At 41.4% G+C, this 18,313-nt stretch overlaps 1 long non-coding RNA gene across 1 annotated transcript; it reads right to left on the bottom strand.

The window, feature by feature from the left end:
* Positions 1-2,594: 2,594 nt before the first annotated feature.
* On the bottom strand, positions 2,595-8,971 carry LOC135498446 (uncharacterized). Its single transcript, XR_010449056.1, has 4 exons — positions 8,835-8,971; positions 6,923-7,015; positions 6,166-6,223; positions 2,595-2,824 (listed from the first exon to the last, which is right to left on the bottom strand). It is a non-coding gene; the product is annotated as an uncharacterized LOC135498446 (long non-coding RNA).
* Positions 8,972-18,313: the final 9,342 nt, after the last annotated feature.

Genomic DNA, 18,313 nt, shown 5'->3' with positions numbered 1-18,313 from the left:
TACTAAACCTTGCCCGAACCAACACCCATTTCAGTGTTTGGACTCCAAGCGTAGTGCGGTAGCATCTTTTCGAAAGGTAAGTGTATTCTGCCAAAAATTCTCTCATTGCCATCAGCAGAGGGTAACAACGTAGGAAGGAGGTTCTCCCTGACCAAGGTGTCACCATAAAGCTATTTTTCCATACTGGTCCTTTTTTTTATTCTTCATTCGACATGTTATTTTGTACGTCAAAAAGAGGTGGTTTTGTCCTTTTTTCATCTTATCCATGCTCTATGCTTTATACCACGCTCTACGATGCATGAAAAGCCAATCACCAGGGCAAGGACAGAAGGCATGACTGCTTTGGAGAATGGTTGAGGTATGATGGCTGGTTTGACAAAACATTAGAGAGCAGTTAGAAACACGAGCCATCATTTGGGAGGACTATAGAACTGCATGTTCGCGCATTCGAAGTTCTTCAGCTTCTCGGAATTCATCATGTGACTTTATATTGGTTGATCAGGCGTAAACACACCACAGACTGCTAAGGATCCCCTGTTTATTGTGGCGATGAAAGCAAACTGGTTTAGTATACGTGAATTTCAACGTATTGAGATTTTGGATTTGTTTTAGAGCAGTACAGTGTGGCGTAAATTGAAAAAGCATTGCATGCGTTGGCGTTTTCTGTTCGTTCGGTTTGTTTAAGGGGGCGCAAAAAGACGATGCCAAGAGTCATTTGCATTCATTGAGGTTTCCACTACATGAAATTACGATTGCGGCAACCCACGCAATTCATACGGCTTTGTTATTTTACGCTCCACTGCTCGCCCAAACACCCAGACAAACGATTCAAGCAAACTCGCGTTCGGCGACAATATATATATCTAACTCCTACACCTTTATATGGTAGGTTACCACTGAATGAAATTGCGAGAACGCACGTGCCCGCCTTTGCTCTATCATGCTTCAGTTCACCGAAACCGAACCAGCAAAAGCTTTTGCTTTGCGCCATTGGAAGTGGATAATTGCGATTCCGACATCGCAAGTGGCAGTGCACCATATACAGTGCAGAAATAGTTATTGTATTGGCATTTTTCGCAACATCGCGTATGTTGGCATTCTTTCAGTTAAAACCCACCTCATCCCTGGACTTCGACAGATACATGAAAATAAAAACTCCTTTGCTCTATTATGCTTCACTTCACCCAAACCGAACCAGCACTTCAGATTATATTGGATGGAGAAATAATAGAAATTGCCAAGTGATGCACGCGGCATAGAAGTTAAAATAAAACCTTTCAGTTAATGCATGAATGTTCATTGGAAAATTGTATATAAATTGTATAAAAAATGTATTTTAGGGAGATATTCTATAAATCGAGTATTTTAAATCGGAAGAATAGTCGAAATATGATTATGGAAGTTTGTTAAGTAACTTACCTTGAAATGACAAGATCGGTAAATTGAAATAAGATTGGAAATTTGTAGTCTTCGTTGTGATCTTGTCGGCTGAAAGTTCCCTTGGTATCTGCATGCTCTCGGGAGAACTGGTTTTATAACACGAATATCAGGTAGCAGGGCGGCAGAAGATTTATGACGGTTCCTTCCATTGACAGGTCGACTGAGCTAGTACAATTTAAAAACCAGAGTCAGGCTACTAGACATGACTCCTTTCGTGAGCATGTCAGCCCTGGCTTATTTTTTGAGGAACTTTCGTGTTTTGTAGCCGAGCCCGAGTAGGAAATAGTTCAAAATACTCAATAGTAAATAAACTGAATACAATACTTCTTCTTCATCATCATCATCATGTCCCGCAGCCATGCGGCCATTGGGGCGACAATAAGCTGTTAAAGATGCGACACCACGCGGTTGTGTCCTCGGCGAGGGGTCTTTCATTCCAGTGCGTCACGTTATCCACCCGCTCTTTGGAAGGCCGCGATGGCGGCTATCTCTACTGAGCCCTGCAAGATGGCATATGCTAGTGTTCCCTTGGCTCTCGTGGCATATGGACGAACCGCCTCAGCTTACATACTTATACAGGCGAAAATGACAATAATTTAAGACAACTCTCGTTCGGGAACGAATGCAATTCTTCTGTATTGGGATATGCCGACTGTTCTAGTCAGGCCTAAGCCAAGTGGAGCTCAGGCATGAAACATCTCTGTGTTTCCCGTATTTCAGTGTTAACCTTTTTGTTCCCCTATTCACGACAACCATTCGATGTCTGATATATCATAGGGGAAATTTTCACTCACAGAAACCCAGAAAATTATACCGAGTTTGGTCTCGAGAAGAAGGAAACAAGAAATAATGACCTGAGAATCTTCTTTTGAATAAAACCAGTTACTGCGTCTCCAGTATCCCTTGCCACTCCACGTCAAGAGAACAAAATTAGGACGAGATCATAAAATGTGGACTGAACAGTCGAACTTCGGTTCTATTGGACTGAAGAACGTTTTCGCAGCCTGGTAAAACACGAGCCTCCTTGCGAGATCTCATGACGAGGCAACAATCCAACCTTCTATCAGGAATTGGCGCAGGCGCATATAATGACCTGGGACGAGGCTGTATATTGTTAACCATGATAAAAAGAAGAAGAGGACATGACCATGGACTAACACACAGAACACTTTATTGCTCCAAAGATGTCTTCATTCGTACAGACAAATGATATCAATAGTTTGATAATATATGGAACCCTGTACGCAGATGGATTGGAGAACACAACTACTTTCCCGGTGCACAGGTCCAATAAACACAATCTCCTCCGGGTCCACCATTTGACTTATCGCAGTCGCTATGTTTACTGCAGGCATAACGCTTGCGGACTTTCAGGAACTCTTTGCTGAAAAAGGTAAAATCAACGTTTTAGTCACAGGCTTCCCCAAGCGGTAGTATGTAAATGTTAAAACGAGCCAAATGAAACAAGCCAATCTAAACGAACCAAATACACATTCTAAATATAAAATTAAAGATTACGTTTCGATGTAATATGATTGCAAAGCGTTAGGTTGATAATTGCATGAAATGAAACTTAGATCCTCGAAAGTTCATAGTTTGCTAAAAGAAAAAGTGGAAAAGTAAGGTGTATGTAGCCCTTTCAAGTTTATTGTTGGTTAGATAAAAAAGAAAACCTGTAGGGGCGATTGTATTTTTAGCTCAAAAGGAACATTTCTATAGACACGCATTAAAGGCATTACACGCATTACCTGACATCAGGGAGTTGTGGTCATTCAGTGTTGTTCGTATAAGTCTTATTATGTTGAATGATCCAAAAAAGAAATGAGTAGTTTGGTGTGATAATCCGATGTGGTATTTGCGAGATAATCACCGACGAATTAGGGTCTTTGACAGTAATAGCTAAATGATAATGTGATTGACAGCTATTTTGCCGTTTTGTTGCCTAATGCACCACCCGAGCAACAAATATCATGAACCATTTGTTGATACTGCGGTTTTATTTCACATGTGTATAAAAAGGTCGTGGCATTCGGTGGTTTTAAGATGTTGTCTGTTCAGAGGCTGCAGTAGTGACAGACTGACGTTTTTACTGGTAATTTCTGCAGCACAGCGCTACTAATGCAAAACGCTATGTCGACGCGCCAGTCTATCACCGCCTTGCCAACGTGAAGCGCGGAAAAAAGTGTACAATATACTGACGCGAGGAATCGGTCTCCCATCGCCCGTCCTACATATGAACTTTGCTAAACTCGAATCACACTGAATAGCGACCGTCAACGGTGTGATTTGGACCCACTCATGCCATGCATTGCGACCAAATATCGATTTTTGTTTTTCAATAACACTCTTAATCAGGTTAATGTTTATTTCTTAATGTTTATTTGGAATCATCAAAGGCCAACACGTTAAGTAACCGCATCGATTGTCATCAACATAATTATGAACAACATATGAGAAGAGCCCGCCCAGGAAGGACACTCAATAAATGAATTGCTTATAATATTATACTATTAGAGGATTTATATAGCGCTCGGCTATGCAAGGCATATTCTCGAGCGCACCCCCCCCCCCCCTAAAAATGACGCTTAAGGAGTGATTTGAACTGGCCGATGTTTCCTGCCAACCTAATACTCCTGGGGAGATTGTTCCAAAGCTTGGGGGCAGCCGAGCAAAAAGCCCGGTCCCCAAAAGTTACGCAACGCGTAACCGGCACCACAAGCAAAAGCTCAGAGTCAGCACGCAATCTATGATGAGACAATGGTTGCCTGACCTTGAGACAAAAAGCCCGGTCCCCAAAAGTTACGCAACGCGTAACCGGCACCACAAGCAATAGCTCAGAGTCACCACGCAATCAATGATGAGACAATGGTTGCCTGACCTTGACTATATCAACCAGGTACTGAGGAGCATTACCCTGGAGGGCCTTAAACATTAGAAGTTAGACCTTGAAAATTATCCTGTACTTAACAGGTAGCCAGTGTAGATGTACAAGTACCGGAGTGATATGGTCAAAGCGAGGCACAAGACATACAACCCATGCAGCAGCATTCAAAACCTTCTGCATCCGACTACACTGCTTGTCAGTGATGCCATATAGAACAGCATTACAGTAGTCGAGATGGGCAGTTGCGAAAGCATGAACAAGAATCTTGGTGGTGTCCTCAGTCAGAAATTTCTGAATTTGTCTGATGTTATAAAATCCGCGAAAGGCCTTTGAGCACACTTTGCGTACGTGGGCTTCCATATTCATATTAGAATCAAACCATACGCCGAGATTTCTCACACATTTGACAGGGCTCACATCAGTCACACCAACTTTAATTGAGTCAATGTTTACTTTGAGCAATTGTTGGCGGGAACCAATGATGATAAATTCAGTTTTCACATCGTTAATCAACAGCTGGTTGGTGATAAGCCAAGCCCTTACATCACGAACGCAGTTCTCAGCCTCCTTCACCGCATCGCATTCAACAGAAGTCGGAAGTGGGCGAAAAGACAGATATAACTGATTATCATCAGAATATCCATGAGCGTCAGGTAGATGTCGGGATATCACGTGATAGAGGCGCGAAACGTAGAACAAGAATGAAATTGGCCCTAGGCAGCCGCCCTGAGGAACACCACCTTTGAGGACAAATTTAGTTGAGACTGAGTCATTGATAACAATCCGCTGATTCCGACTGTTGAGATACGACTCCAGCCATTTGAGGCAAGATCCAGATATTCCGAAATCCATGTTCATGGTTTTAAGGAGAACAGTGGTATCAACAGTATCAAAAGCCACACTAAGGTCAAGCATCACAAGCAAACACACTTCTTGCTTATCCATCCTCATCAGAATGTCACTCTGCACTTTAACTGACGCTGTCTCAGTTGCTTGTGGTGCGCGTAGATATTTTTTTTTACAAAATATAGGCAACGGCAAAACTTATCCGCCACCTATGTTTCATTGTTGAACTGACAACTATCATAAATATTGAGCCCGCTGATCATAATGGTCGGACTTATCGCGCCCCCTGCAAACCAACATGACAGTAACCGTTTAATAGATTATACTGTCGAAAGGTATCGAAAAACTTACGAAAGGTCACGGAATTCAAGAACTCGAGACTCTACGAGAGGGATCGCCACTGGGCGTGTAATCCGATTAAGCGTCCCTGCACTTTACGAGTGTTTTACGAGAGATTTCGTGACCGATGCAGATTTCGAGAGTTTTCCGAGAGAATAACGAGAGTTGGTGTTCGTAGTAATAGTTCCCGATCCCGAAATAGCGGCCGAGATACAGCGCTTTTTTCACGGAGACCGACTCGAGATCGGGGAATATTTCACGAAAACTGATGACGTCATAGGCAAGAATGGGTTCTTTTTCGGTGATTTTTTCGGCGGTACGGGATAGCGAAAATTCCTTATTAGCGTGGATAAGAGGAGGCGAGGTCCATATATGCGTATATATACGCATATAATACGTACTTGCGTATATATATATATATCAAGGATGCATTGATCAAGCTGTAACAGTCATGACTACCGTAGTTTGATTGGTAGCGGGGGGGGGGGGGGGAGGGGGCAAATAGCTAATTCTAGTTCAAGGTAGGAGGAACCTTGGTGGACTGATTACGGAGGATGCTGTTTAAAATCTTTTTGTGTATGACCAAAAGCCATTTTCACTCTGACGCCACCAATAGAACAAGCGAGAGAGAGGAACCCAAAGGCTGTGTAACCTACCCTTTTTCCAGATCCATTTCTTCATTGAATCCTTCCTCGACATTATCTCCTGCATGTGCTAGATAGACGGGATATGATAATTCAGGTGTTCGGTAAGGGATGTAGATTTGGGGTAAGGTAATTGCGATTGCGACCGGGCATACACTGCTTTGTCATTTTGCGCCGCACTGCACCGAGGCAATGCGAAAAATCGGATGAGTTGTGAAATACATGGGAGCTGAATCGCGTCACCAAATGCATTTAGACTTGGTCCCATGAATTTCAACACGCATGCGGTTTTTCCATTGTTTGAATACAGTGTCAGCTGAAAAAGCCCTGTGAAATAACAAATGCACTGTCGCATGCCTTGTCACAATCGCATGCCAAGTAATTAATCAATCCTATACCCCGCCCAAAAGCACTGTCTCTCGCCTCCCGGTAAATAAAGTCAGCGCGCAATTTCGGTCCACCTTTCGACGAGCCTGAGCCGATATTGGAGGAAGAATTCGCCCCGATCAGGCTAGGGGGCATTATTAGAAAAACCCCTGATTTCCGCAGGATAAGGCAGTTATGATGTTGGGCTCTAAGATCACAAAGATTAAAATCTGTACTATTTCATGAAATTGATATCATGATGAAGAAAATTATCTCAAACCCAGCGATTCAGTAGCCGTTTTACCCGCAGGCGTGATATCTTTTTGTCGCACATATAGCAGCGATTATAATCATAGGTACAGCGCTTAAATCGCTCATTGCGGGGCGTTGTATGTATACCTACCAAGGACCAAGGAGAAGATCACCACCAGAACGAACAGGACACAAATGGTCTTCATATTTCAGTCAGAAATCTTTGCTAGAGAGACGTAACTTCCTGGAATGTAGCAAAAAGAGGAAACTGAGATTTTTGAGCTTCTTGCAGGCCAACACTCGACACTAACAACCGAATGTGTGCGAGGGTAGGAGGATACGAATGAGTCTGGTTTTTCGTTGATGTCTATAACAAGGTATCTCCCTGCTTTAACTGTCGACACAATGTACCAGTATACACCATTGGCACGTAATTATAAGAGCTCAATAACTCCCCCGCCCCTCGACTGAAAAACACACCCTCAATGACAGCACACATAAAACTGTACGAGTGTTGACACTGTTGTCAGTTGGGCTGGAGCCTTTATCGTCATATACCTGTCGATGTCCAGAGATAAGGTAAGTGTTACAAAATATTCCAATGCAATAACTATTTCTGAATTGTATATGGTGCATTGCCACTTGCGATGTCGCAAAGCAAAAGCTTTTGCTGGTCTCGGTTTGGGTGCATATAAGCATGATAGAGCAAAGGCGTGAACGTGCGTTCTCGCAATCGTATTCAGTGGTAAACTACAATATAAGGGTGTAGGTTAAGGTCGGTCCCCGCCGAACGCGAGTTTGCTTGAATCGCAGAACAAACTCGTTTGTCTTGGTGTATTAGCGAGAGGTGTTGTGTAAAATAGCAAAGTCGCATGAATTGCGTGCGTTATTGCAATCGTAATAACATGTGGTGGAAATCTCAATGAATGCAAATGCCTCTGGGCTTGGTCATTCTACGCCCCCTGCAAAAAAACGAACGAACAGAAGCTCTTGCGCGGATTACGACAAAGCATGGAACGCTTTTTCATTTCACGCCACACTGCACTGCCCTAAAACAAATCCAAAATCTCAATACGTAAAAGTTAATACATGTATACTTGACCATTTTGCTTCCATCGCCGCAGCAAACAGGAGATCTTAAGCAGTATGTGGTGTGTTTACGAGCGATCAACGAATATAGAGTCACATGAAGAATTCCGCAAAGCTGAAGAACTTCGAGTGCGCGAACATGAAACTCTATAGTCCTCCCAAAGGATGGATGGTGTTTCGAGCTATTCTCGAAGGTTTGGTTAAACCAGCGATCATACCTCAACCATTCTCCAAAACAGACATACCTTCTCTCCTTGCCTTTGTGATTGACCTTTCACGCATCGCAGAGCGTGGCCAAAAAGTGACCAAAAAATAGGAAGAACAAAGACACCTCTTTTCGACGTATGAAACAACATGTCGAATGAGGAATGGAAAGAGCACACATATGGAAAAGAAGATGTTTGTGGCGTCCATAGTAACAGTAGGTTAACACTGATTGGACAAGGCGTGAGGCGGTGGGTTTTTTTGCTTTTACGCTGCACCCCAATGACTTGCACGAAAACAACCCTAAAATCGCATGCGTTGTGAATTTCATCTAAAACAGCGTCAAATATCATTCACCGATGTCAGGAGGCAATAACTGAGGATTAAGATTATTTTGATATATATAGGGCCCCGGTATATAGAGCCTACATGTAGGTAGCATTAGCAAGGTCGCAATCAGTAACCTCTCCAAAGGTAACGGGTTAGAACTCAAATGGAGGCGGTTAAATGCTGATTTTGTGCCTAACATAATCGCATTCTTGACTGTTTTCGCCACAATCACGGCATTGTGGATGTGATGATTTTTAAACCAATTCAGCAATGTAAACCGATTTGGAAGTGGGTGGCGAAACACACATCACGATGTACAAGTTTGTTGGCTTTTTAAAAGAAATGGCTTTCTGGCGACACATTGGTCAGGGAGAACCTCCCTCCTACGTGGTTACCCCCTGCTGATGTCAATGAGATAATGTTGGGCAGAATTCACTTACCTTTTGAAAAGATGCTAGCGCACTTCGCTTGGAGTCCAACGACTGTAATGGGTGTTGGTTCGGGCAAGGTTTAGTATTTGTAGCCAGGTCTAGCAGGGCTTATTCTGGATGTGCGTCGGGTAATTGAGCACAAAGCTCTCGTGAATGCTTGGAAATTCTGCATTGTCACTTCACTGTCTGCAAAATTCCATTGACACTCGGCTTCAACTTCAACCTGTTACTCCTGCTCACTTGACATATTTCAAGTGGTTAGGATAGGTTTACACTCACGGTGAAAAGACCCGGTGTGCAAGGGATAGTAGTCCTAGGGCTGATAGTCCGTGTAACAATAGCCCGCATTGCTAAATGTTTTGGTTAGGGTTAGCGGTACAATAGATCATGCTGCTTAATTGATCAAATACAATGCTACCGGACTGTGACTCCAGGGGGACTATATCCGCTGTCACACCGGATTTGAGAGGCCAGGATTTGTGTTCTGGATGAACTTGCATGGATTTAGGACTAGAATTCCTCACAGGCATTTTTGAAGGACTCTATGATTCGAGGGACTATCTTTCCGCTTTTAAAACCACCCATGCACTATGTACACAATACGCAGCTAATGTACGCCGTGGTCATATATTGTAGAGACTAAATAAATTTGGTGGGAATTTCGAATTTTTGAATTTTGAATGAGCATTCTAGGACTTCGTATATGATGAATACATTTCTAGCTAACTACGTTCATTCATGAGACATGGAATATGTGGACGCAGTGTAAATAGAACTTGGCCTGTTCTCTCACAATATTATTGCAACAGGAAGTGCAGATACACTTTGGGTTGATCGGGAATCAATCAAGCTATTTCAGTGTATATCTTTTTGCTCATTGTTCATCGATGTCATAGAGACCTCTGGTAAGATTAGGTGATCTGGTTCTGTTTGGGCTTTTTTTAGATCATCGAGCCAGGATACACCAAGATCTGCTGGATATATTCTAGATGAGGCACTACAGTTGTGCTCTGGACCACCATCATCGTAAATGAAGGCTGTGCTGGGAACGACATGTTCATGATTTGGTCTAACCAGGTCCATCCATTCTGGCTCATCAGGATTTTGGCCATCAATTGCATCATCATCGTAGTTCTCTTCGTGATCGGTTATTCCATTTTCTTTTCCAGATTTGGCACGTTCTAAATCAGCTGTGATGAAATTTGGACAACTATCCATTGAAAGGAATAGTGCCATTTGATCCTGCCAGGAGGTGTTGCCAGGCTTGATTTTACTAATTGCCCTCCAGTTTGGCCAGTGCAGGAGTAACATTGTTTTGGAGTATTCCTCTGAGAGTGGCCATGTTGCTTTGACATGACCACCAGCTATTACTGGAACGCTTCCACCTCGACTGGTGAAGTCATACCACGATGATTCATCCTTTTCATCTCGAGAGAGGTATTTGTCTAAAGGAGTCAACTTTGTTAGGGTAGTACCGGATTTTTCCAGTTTCCTGGCACCTGACATACTGACATTCTGGAATTGGTGGCTACAGCGATAAAGAGGTAAGGATGATAACTCGTAAGCTGCTTCAGTGGCTGAAATATCTCTTTTGATCGTGCTCATGAGTAGTTTGGTGCAAAGTGAATTGGGGGTTGCGCTTTCATCTGTTGTTGAATTGACCATGTCACGGAAAAAATTCTGGTTAGTGTGAGGATTTTACAATGTTAGTGTTATTGTTGATGTAAGCGGCAAGTATTGATTGGACCATTTTTGGACAATTGTATAGCTTCCAACTTTGTTTTACCTTGTTACCATGTGTTAAGTTTAATGTCAGTCCGTCCAGCATATTGCTAGGTTCGTTCATTGTAAATATGAGGTAGTTAACATAATTATTCCGTCCGTAATTGCCGATGTTTCACGTTTCTTTTGTACACGTTTTCTTCGAAGCCGCCATGCGCCTCATCGCCTCTCGTGAGATGACGTCATCAAGATGGTCACGTGATGTTGATCAAAGCAGACGGGCTGGCTGTTGTTTAGCTGTTTTCGTCACCGCTTGAGTGGTCATTGTAAATACTCGAAGAATGTACTGAAACTTAATGTTGTGACTTACCAGACAGAAGCTAATATTGTGCTACATGTCTTATGTTAATTAGAGCCGCGTAAGGCGATTTTTTATGATTAATTATTCACAATGTGATCTTATTTCTGTTCCTGAAAAGTTGTTTTCAGTGTATTTTCTCCTTGAAATCGATCACTTCAGGTACTATTAATGTGCATACCTAGCTAAATTAGTGTCTAGTTTCGTCTCTGATGACACTTATTTCGTAAAAATCGCTGTTTTTTTCTAAAAAGGTGTTTTTGTGGTCATTTTGGCTGTTTATTTCGAGGGTATGGTAGGAGGTCATCGTTCACTCGATAACTCTTTTTAAAATGAAATAAAAGCGTTTTAAGATACATGATATGAATTGATATTAATATTCGTTAAGTGGGATTGTCGGTGGACGTTCATTGTTGAACAGTTGTGCTGGAATTACGAAAATATATCGATATCGTTGAGGGTTCATTCATTAGGGGCCTGCTCTCAATTTTCCTTACAACGCCTCTAGCACTGGGCAATTGCCACCATCTTGAAAAGCAGTGCCGCGGATGGCTATCGCATCGCCACTACGCATGAGAACACGATGGCTGCCCTGCGCTGCATTGATAGTTCGTAATAAATTCACATAAAAACACACCAGAAGATCTCCGATTTTATTTACAAAGATCATATTTTGTTATTCATTGATAAAACAAGCCATTTTACCACAGCAGGTGACCCATATTAGGCCTGAATAAGACTTTAGAATTTGAAGTGGTGGTCACGATGCCGATATCCAAGATGGCGGAATTATACCAGTGGTCAAATCTCATCTATTTTGGGTAATTGCATCATTATTTCTTTTTGTGATTGGTGATTTGTAAAATTGAGAATGATTGAAAAATCAGTATTTTTTCACCCAAAGGCATGAGTGAACATTTGATAAGTTTATTGTGATTTAATTGGTAATTTGGTCGACATTTTGACAATTATATTTAGCAATATTTCGATAAATGCGGACCTGCTTCTTCCTCTTTTCGTAGTGACGGTGTTTCGATAACTCAGTTTAAGGCAAAAATAAGTGGTAGTTTTAAAATTCGAATGTGCATTTATTGATGTAACGATAAAGTACATTACCGAGAATAATTAGTGAAAGTTTCAGTAGGTGTCGATTTTTGTAAAGTAGTGTATAGGCGATGGATTGGCTCAGCCATGTGCTCGTCGTGTCACTGTCAGCGGGGCGCAAGCCGTCATGGGGGATGAACACTACAATGCACGTGATTGATGGTTGAACATTCACTCTCGTTGACAGTGTATTATTGAAATATTTGATTGTGATGATGGTGTATTGTACTAGGCCTTGCATGCTCCCAACGTGTGGCATATTTCACATTGATACTACAAGTATCAATTACAAAAAAATAGATTGTGAGTAACAATAGGCCTACAATCAATGCTACATGTCATGAGGGTGGGAACGGGGAAGGGGGGGGGGGGGTTAACTGTCTAGTGTCTCGACGTCCCGTTACGAAAAAAGGCTTATCCCGTTTCCCAATACGCAATTTTAGCCGAATTGTGACGCAAAACACGGCTTGTCTCGAATCCCGCTAAAATAAGGGTGTCTATCCCGAATCCCGACAGTTATTTTCGGCCCATCCCAGTGTCCCGAAAATACCCGTTCTCCCCCTCATACATAGGCCTAGTAGACCATATTGTCACATTGATGTTTTCTTTCATTACAGTTAGACTTCGAGATCTACATTTTCGACAAAGGCCTGGTGTAATATTACGTACTTGATGAAGGTAATATTAATTTCTTCAAATTTGAAGCATGACGTAATGGGGTACCAGCACAACTTCATTGACTGCTACGTGGCGCTGGTGGTAACTAAGGTATGGCATCGCTCATATCACTTGAAAAAAACATTTACCCTAGTTACGACCAAAGCTGCTTAGCAGAGGGCGATACCTCATCAGGAGCGCCACAATCATATCATTGGTGTGAAAGCATTTGTATGAAGTTTTTCATTTCTCAATGTGTTCAAAACCTTAATTGTGAAATTGTGCACTTCGAATTCAAATTTACGTCACTACGTTAGTTTGACATCCATTGATGTCACGGTAATTTCACTGTTATGCTGTGCTGCTTTCAGGTTTAATGACACAAATGAGTACAAGTACATTACATTTTTCGACGAAGGCCTTCTGTAATTTCATACGCTTCTTTCGGTTAGTATTGATTCATAATTTCTAGTAAAAAAGTTAATTTTGAAAGTGAAAAATATGTTACAATACAATAGACCTGCAAATACCATATACGCAAGTTTTGAACAAATATCACACATATTCCCCAGTTGACTTGTGATGATATTGATAATGGTGGTGGTGGTGTTATCATGTACATGGCTTCTAACGTAGCAAATGTTTTCTTTTCAGCAACATTCAATAGATTTATTTACTGTATTATCATTTCGACCAAGGCGAATTCAACACTTCAATTACACAAGGTTAGTAACTTTTGTTCACAAAATCCAAATGGAGGCAAATACAGAACAATCAAACTTAGTCATTCCAGTCAGTTACTGAAGCACAGTGAAAACTGTCGGGAGCAGTGCAACTGATGGCATGTCAAACTTCCAGTGACTGTCCCTGTCCATATATTTCAAGACAGTACAAATCTTGTAATCATTTTGTTGATGCAATGTACGTTATTATGTATCATTTCAGCACAATCAAACTTAGTCATTCCAGTCAGTTACTGAAGCACAGCGAAAACTGTCTGAATTAGTGCTGCTGATGGCATGTAATTACTCTACCACCACTACCAGTGACAGTCGATGTCCATAAATTTTCAAGTGTGCGAAATTAGTACTCGTCTACTTCTTAGTGTTATTTGAATGCAATGTATGTTATAAAAATATTTTTTCAACACTATATCAACATTCTCATTCCTGTCAGTTTCTGAAAATCAGCTAAAGCAATCGCTACCAATGCAGCTGATAACAGCAATTCTTTTTGTTCCCAATGCCCATCCATGACAATATATTTCACGCATGTGACAATCATGTAATCATCCTGTTTTTTGTGTTCTATTCATGCAATAAATAAATTCAGTATTTTCAAATCATTGGTGCTACAAAACTATTCTCATTATAGATTATTCATATTTTATAAAATGCTGTCATGTCAAATTTTGTGTCCTATAAATCATTATGAAGTCGGCATTTAATATACAACTTTTGTACTCCTCCTAAATAAACATACAAATCTTGTTTTATGTAAACTTTGTATATGTGACCCGTCACAGCAAAACCAGGCGCATGTCGCTTTGAGCTTGGCAGGTTGAGACGGACTGTTCTAATCTTTCATTAGCGACACCATTTCTTACCTGAGTGCCTCCTTCATTCATACATCTTGTACTTTAACTCAAGATACCCATCTTTGAATATTTTTAGTATACCAAGTACTACAATGTCAATGTATTGAAGTCATGTTCTTGTAGTGTTATTGGCTTTCTATTATCTTGTCAAAATACCACTTGGTTCTCGCAAAATCTCAATAAAAACAAATGCTATTGCATGTATTGCATATTCTAACAGCTATCCACTGTATCGATTTATCCATCATCTGTACTATTTGTAACAAAAATGTTATATTATGTAAATCATATTTCATTACATAATGCACACTGCCAATTACTGCTGAACCATTCATATGTCATTTAAATAAATAATTTTCAACTTTTTAAAACCGTCTTATAGTACTGTTCTTGTCACTTAGCTGAACCAATTGCTCTATAGCATGAAATTTCCAGAAATGCCCCAGGGACTGAAAAGTGCTGTTTTAACAGAGAGGTGTCCTAAACTGAGAAGTCGAGTTGAATGGAAACAACCAATTTGGAACCAAAAACTACTGTCCTTATTAAGAGGTTGTCCTCAATAGAAAGGTGTCCACAAAAAGTAGGTCCACTGTATATGAAAGTACAAACCCTGGTACATGTAGTGACATCATCTACTCCTCGATGTGGACACCTGCAAATGCAGCGACAATGTCACATCAGTTATTTAATTCATCGTCCTTTGTGCAGATGGCACCACCCATCAAGCATGTTGGTGACGAATAGTGTCGCAGCATTTCGTCACCGAGCTTACACGAAAATGCACTGTCATTCATTCAGCCATAAGTGTAAGACTGAAGGGTTGTTTCCAACCAAAACATGTTCGAAATGTGTCAAGCATTCGGAACACCCAAAGACTGATTAGAGAAGTCAAAATTGAATGGAAACAACCAATTTGGGACCAAAACTAGTGTCCTTATTGGAAAAGTTGTCTTTAATAGAGAGGTGTCTACTAACGGAGGTTCCACTGTATATAATGTAGGAACCCTGGTTGTGACATTGTCCACTCCTCCAGCTGCACACCACCAAATCCACAACAATGTCACACCAGTTATTTAGTTCATCATGCTTATGGTCATTGTACTTTCATCTTATGTAAAATGTAACTTTTTACACGGTTTCAATAAACGATTTGTAATTTGTAATTTGTAAATTATAAATTTCGCTAATGATTTGACGCCGCCAATTCCACTGGTCTTCGAAATACGTAAGCTACACTGTTGACGACTATGACACTCCTCACAAACCACATTGTGAATCAGACGCCGATAGGCTTGTCATTACTAGAATTAATAATGTTTGATGTTATCTTGTGAACAAATCTGTCACTCAGCAGCGGGGGTACAACCGACGTCATGACGTCCATTGTTGACGGTTGGGAGCGCGGGACGGCAGACGGGTTTCACACAGCACTGTGAACGGTCTCGCTTCTTTTCCTCTTCCTTGAATGCCATACTAAACTAAATTTGCAACTATATAGATGCAAGGGTAAATATTTAATTACAAGGGTGCACACTTTCCTAGGGTGAACACTTGTCCAAGACTTTCATGACAGTACTTTGGGCACACTTTCACACCGAGGACACTTGCATCAAGTAGTTAGTACGTTGCTTTGGCAGTAAGTATATGTGTATCAGATTAGGGAACTTTCCCGTTGATTTAACCCCTTTACAGTTATAATATATTATTGGTCCCTCCAGTATAGTCCCTTTTAGGACTCCTTCTCCTTCGGTGCGCCCTTCCCCCGCAGCTCCTGTTCAGCCATAGGCTGCTCGCCAGGGAGGTATCTGAGGATATGCGAACTCAGGTGAACGTGGCCGAGTAGCTCTTAAATTGAATAGTTCTGGGACTCAAACTAACTGAGAATAGTGCAACAATATAAAAGGCATCGCCATTGAATTAAAGTTAATACATGTTCAGACCTCATTACTTGAATCCTCCAAGACAGTCTCCGTGACGTAACCTATAATTTATGCGAGCATGATTGACGTCAGGACAGATAGGCACGACATAACTTATATATATAAACGAATAGAGTTTAAGACTCTAACACTAGTCCACAAATGTATCAATGGCAGTGCGCCAGCATACTTGACGGAACTGCTAAAACTGTACTCACCAGCCAGGCCCCTGATATCAGAAGCACAGGCTCTCCTCATTGAACCACGGTTCAACGCTGATAAGTTTGGAGGCCGAGCTTTCTCCAGGAGTGCCCCTAGGCTATGTAATAGCCTAAACGGTAACATTAGAAACAATACTTACAATGCATTCAGGGGACAGATAAAAACAGAACTCTATAGTCAATACTACAACTCGACGGGAGGGCGCACTTGAACAGGACTAATTCTGGAAAGTTGCGCCATATAAGTAACAATTTTATTACTATTATTATTTTTCATCAATATCATCTTCAAAGGCTTGATACAGGAGATTGTGTGGTTCTCTATCACCGCGCCAGCAAAGGCCATGCCAGTGAATAATCCCCCTGCCTTTGGCAAATTCTTGCCTGTACCAGTAGGCTTCCACTGCAAAGGCCGGCCTCATCACTTTTTCGAAGTAGCATTTAGTACGAAGATCAAAATAATGACCAACAATGTGAGAATGTTCCTGTAATGCGATGAAAAGTTTACTTTTGTTTTCTAAGTCAATGGCCTTTCCTGTTGTCTGATTGATATATAGTTCTAGAAGTCTCCTCAATGGTTTAAAATAATATTCTGCGCAACTCCCGGTAGATAAAAGTGAATGGAGACCCTTTCCTTTCATGATTTGGTAGTGAATGAGAGACTGGGCCTCTTTTAATCTTTGCGACCAATACTGAGAGGTTCCTCTGAGGCTGGCACTGAAGTTGAGTATCTTGTTTGCAATAGATTTGTCACCATTTTGAATCTTTTCTTTCAGTTCTTCAACAGTGAGGTGTTGGTCACCTAACCTCTGAAGGAATATACGTAGAGTTTTCAAGGGCTCTCTTCCTCATTATCATGTTGTGGAGAATGAACTTAAAACACTGGTGGCGAGCAAATCGTCCATCCTGGTACCACATGAGATGATCTGCCCAGTCGACCAAAGAAGTGCAAGTTGTTTTGCGATTGGTAAAAAAGTCCCCTGTACCATGTGGAAATAAACATGGAAATGCAAAGGTAAAGAAATTCCTGGTGGTGAACTCTGACAGTGGTTTATCACCTCAGGTTGGCCATGGGATGGTGACAGTTCCCCTTTTGGTGGCTGTAACCTTTCCATGTTTTTCACCCAGCACATCCTTTACAACATTTTCGACGTTTTGCCTCAGATAAACCGCTGGATCTCGCAGGAGGATACCTGAAACAGTTTCCCCATCATTCGTCTCTCCAGGATCTGTTTGGTCTGGGGCAGGTCCTCTGTAATCTCTATGCACTGTTGTTGAATCGTACTCTACTGTTGGCAAGTTGTCTATCTCCCACTCAATTGGCAACTGGCTAAGCCTTTCAGAGCATATGGTTATATCCCCATATGCAGGGTTGTTATTCTTTAACCAATTCAAAGCCTTTTCAACAACGTTTCTCCGGACATTGAATTCCTTGGTTGTTTCATTTTTGCCCTGCCTGCGAACTCTGATTATGTTAATTTCTGATGGAAGTCTAGGAAATAGTTTGGCCACCTCTCCAATGGCTTGTGGACAGGTGACACAGTGTCCATTTGCTGCAATTCCACCATGATTAAGCATGTGGCCATTAATTGATGATGAAATTCGAGAAATTAATTGCTGCTCTATGACAGTTAAATTCTGAAGGTCTGGTGGAACTACTCCTGGATCCATGTTGTTTTGTGAGGAGAATAGTGTTATGCTGTTTTTTCTTTGTAGCATCGTTGGCAGACTGTGGGATCCTTTGAAATCTTCATTTCGAGTCTTCTTTCATTGCAAATTTGGCAGAATTTGAACTGGTAGGCCATCTGCTCTATCTCAAAATTGCGAATTGAATCTAACTTTGCTTGGTTAAAATGATTGGATGATGTGGGTTCAGGTTCAGGTTCTGTTATATTGTCTTCATTGCAGTG

The sequence above is a fragment of the Lineus longissimus genome, chromosome 13 (assembly GCF_910592395.1).
Source record: "Lineus longissimus chromosome 13, tnLinLong1.2, whole genome shotgun sequence".
Classification (NCBI taxonomy): Eukaryota; Metazoa; Nemertea; class Pilidiophora; order Heteronemertea; family Lineidae; genus Lineus; species Lineus longissimus.
Note: the sequence above shows the minus strand (reverse complement) of the source record. Positions and strands in the feature narration are given on the sequence as shown.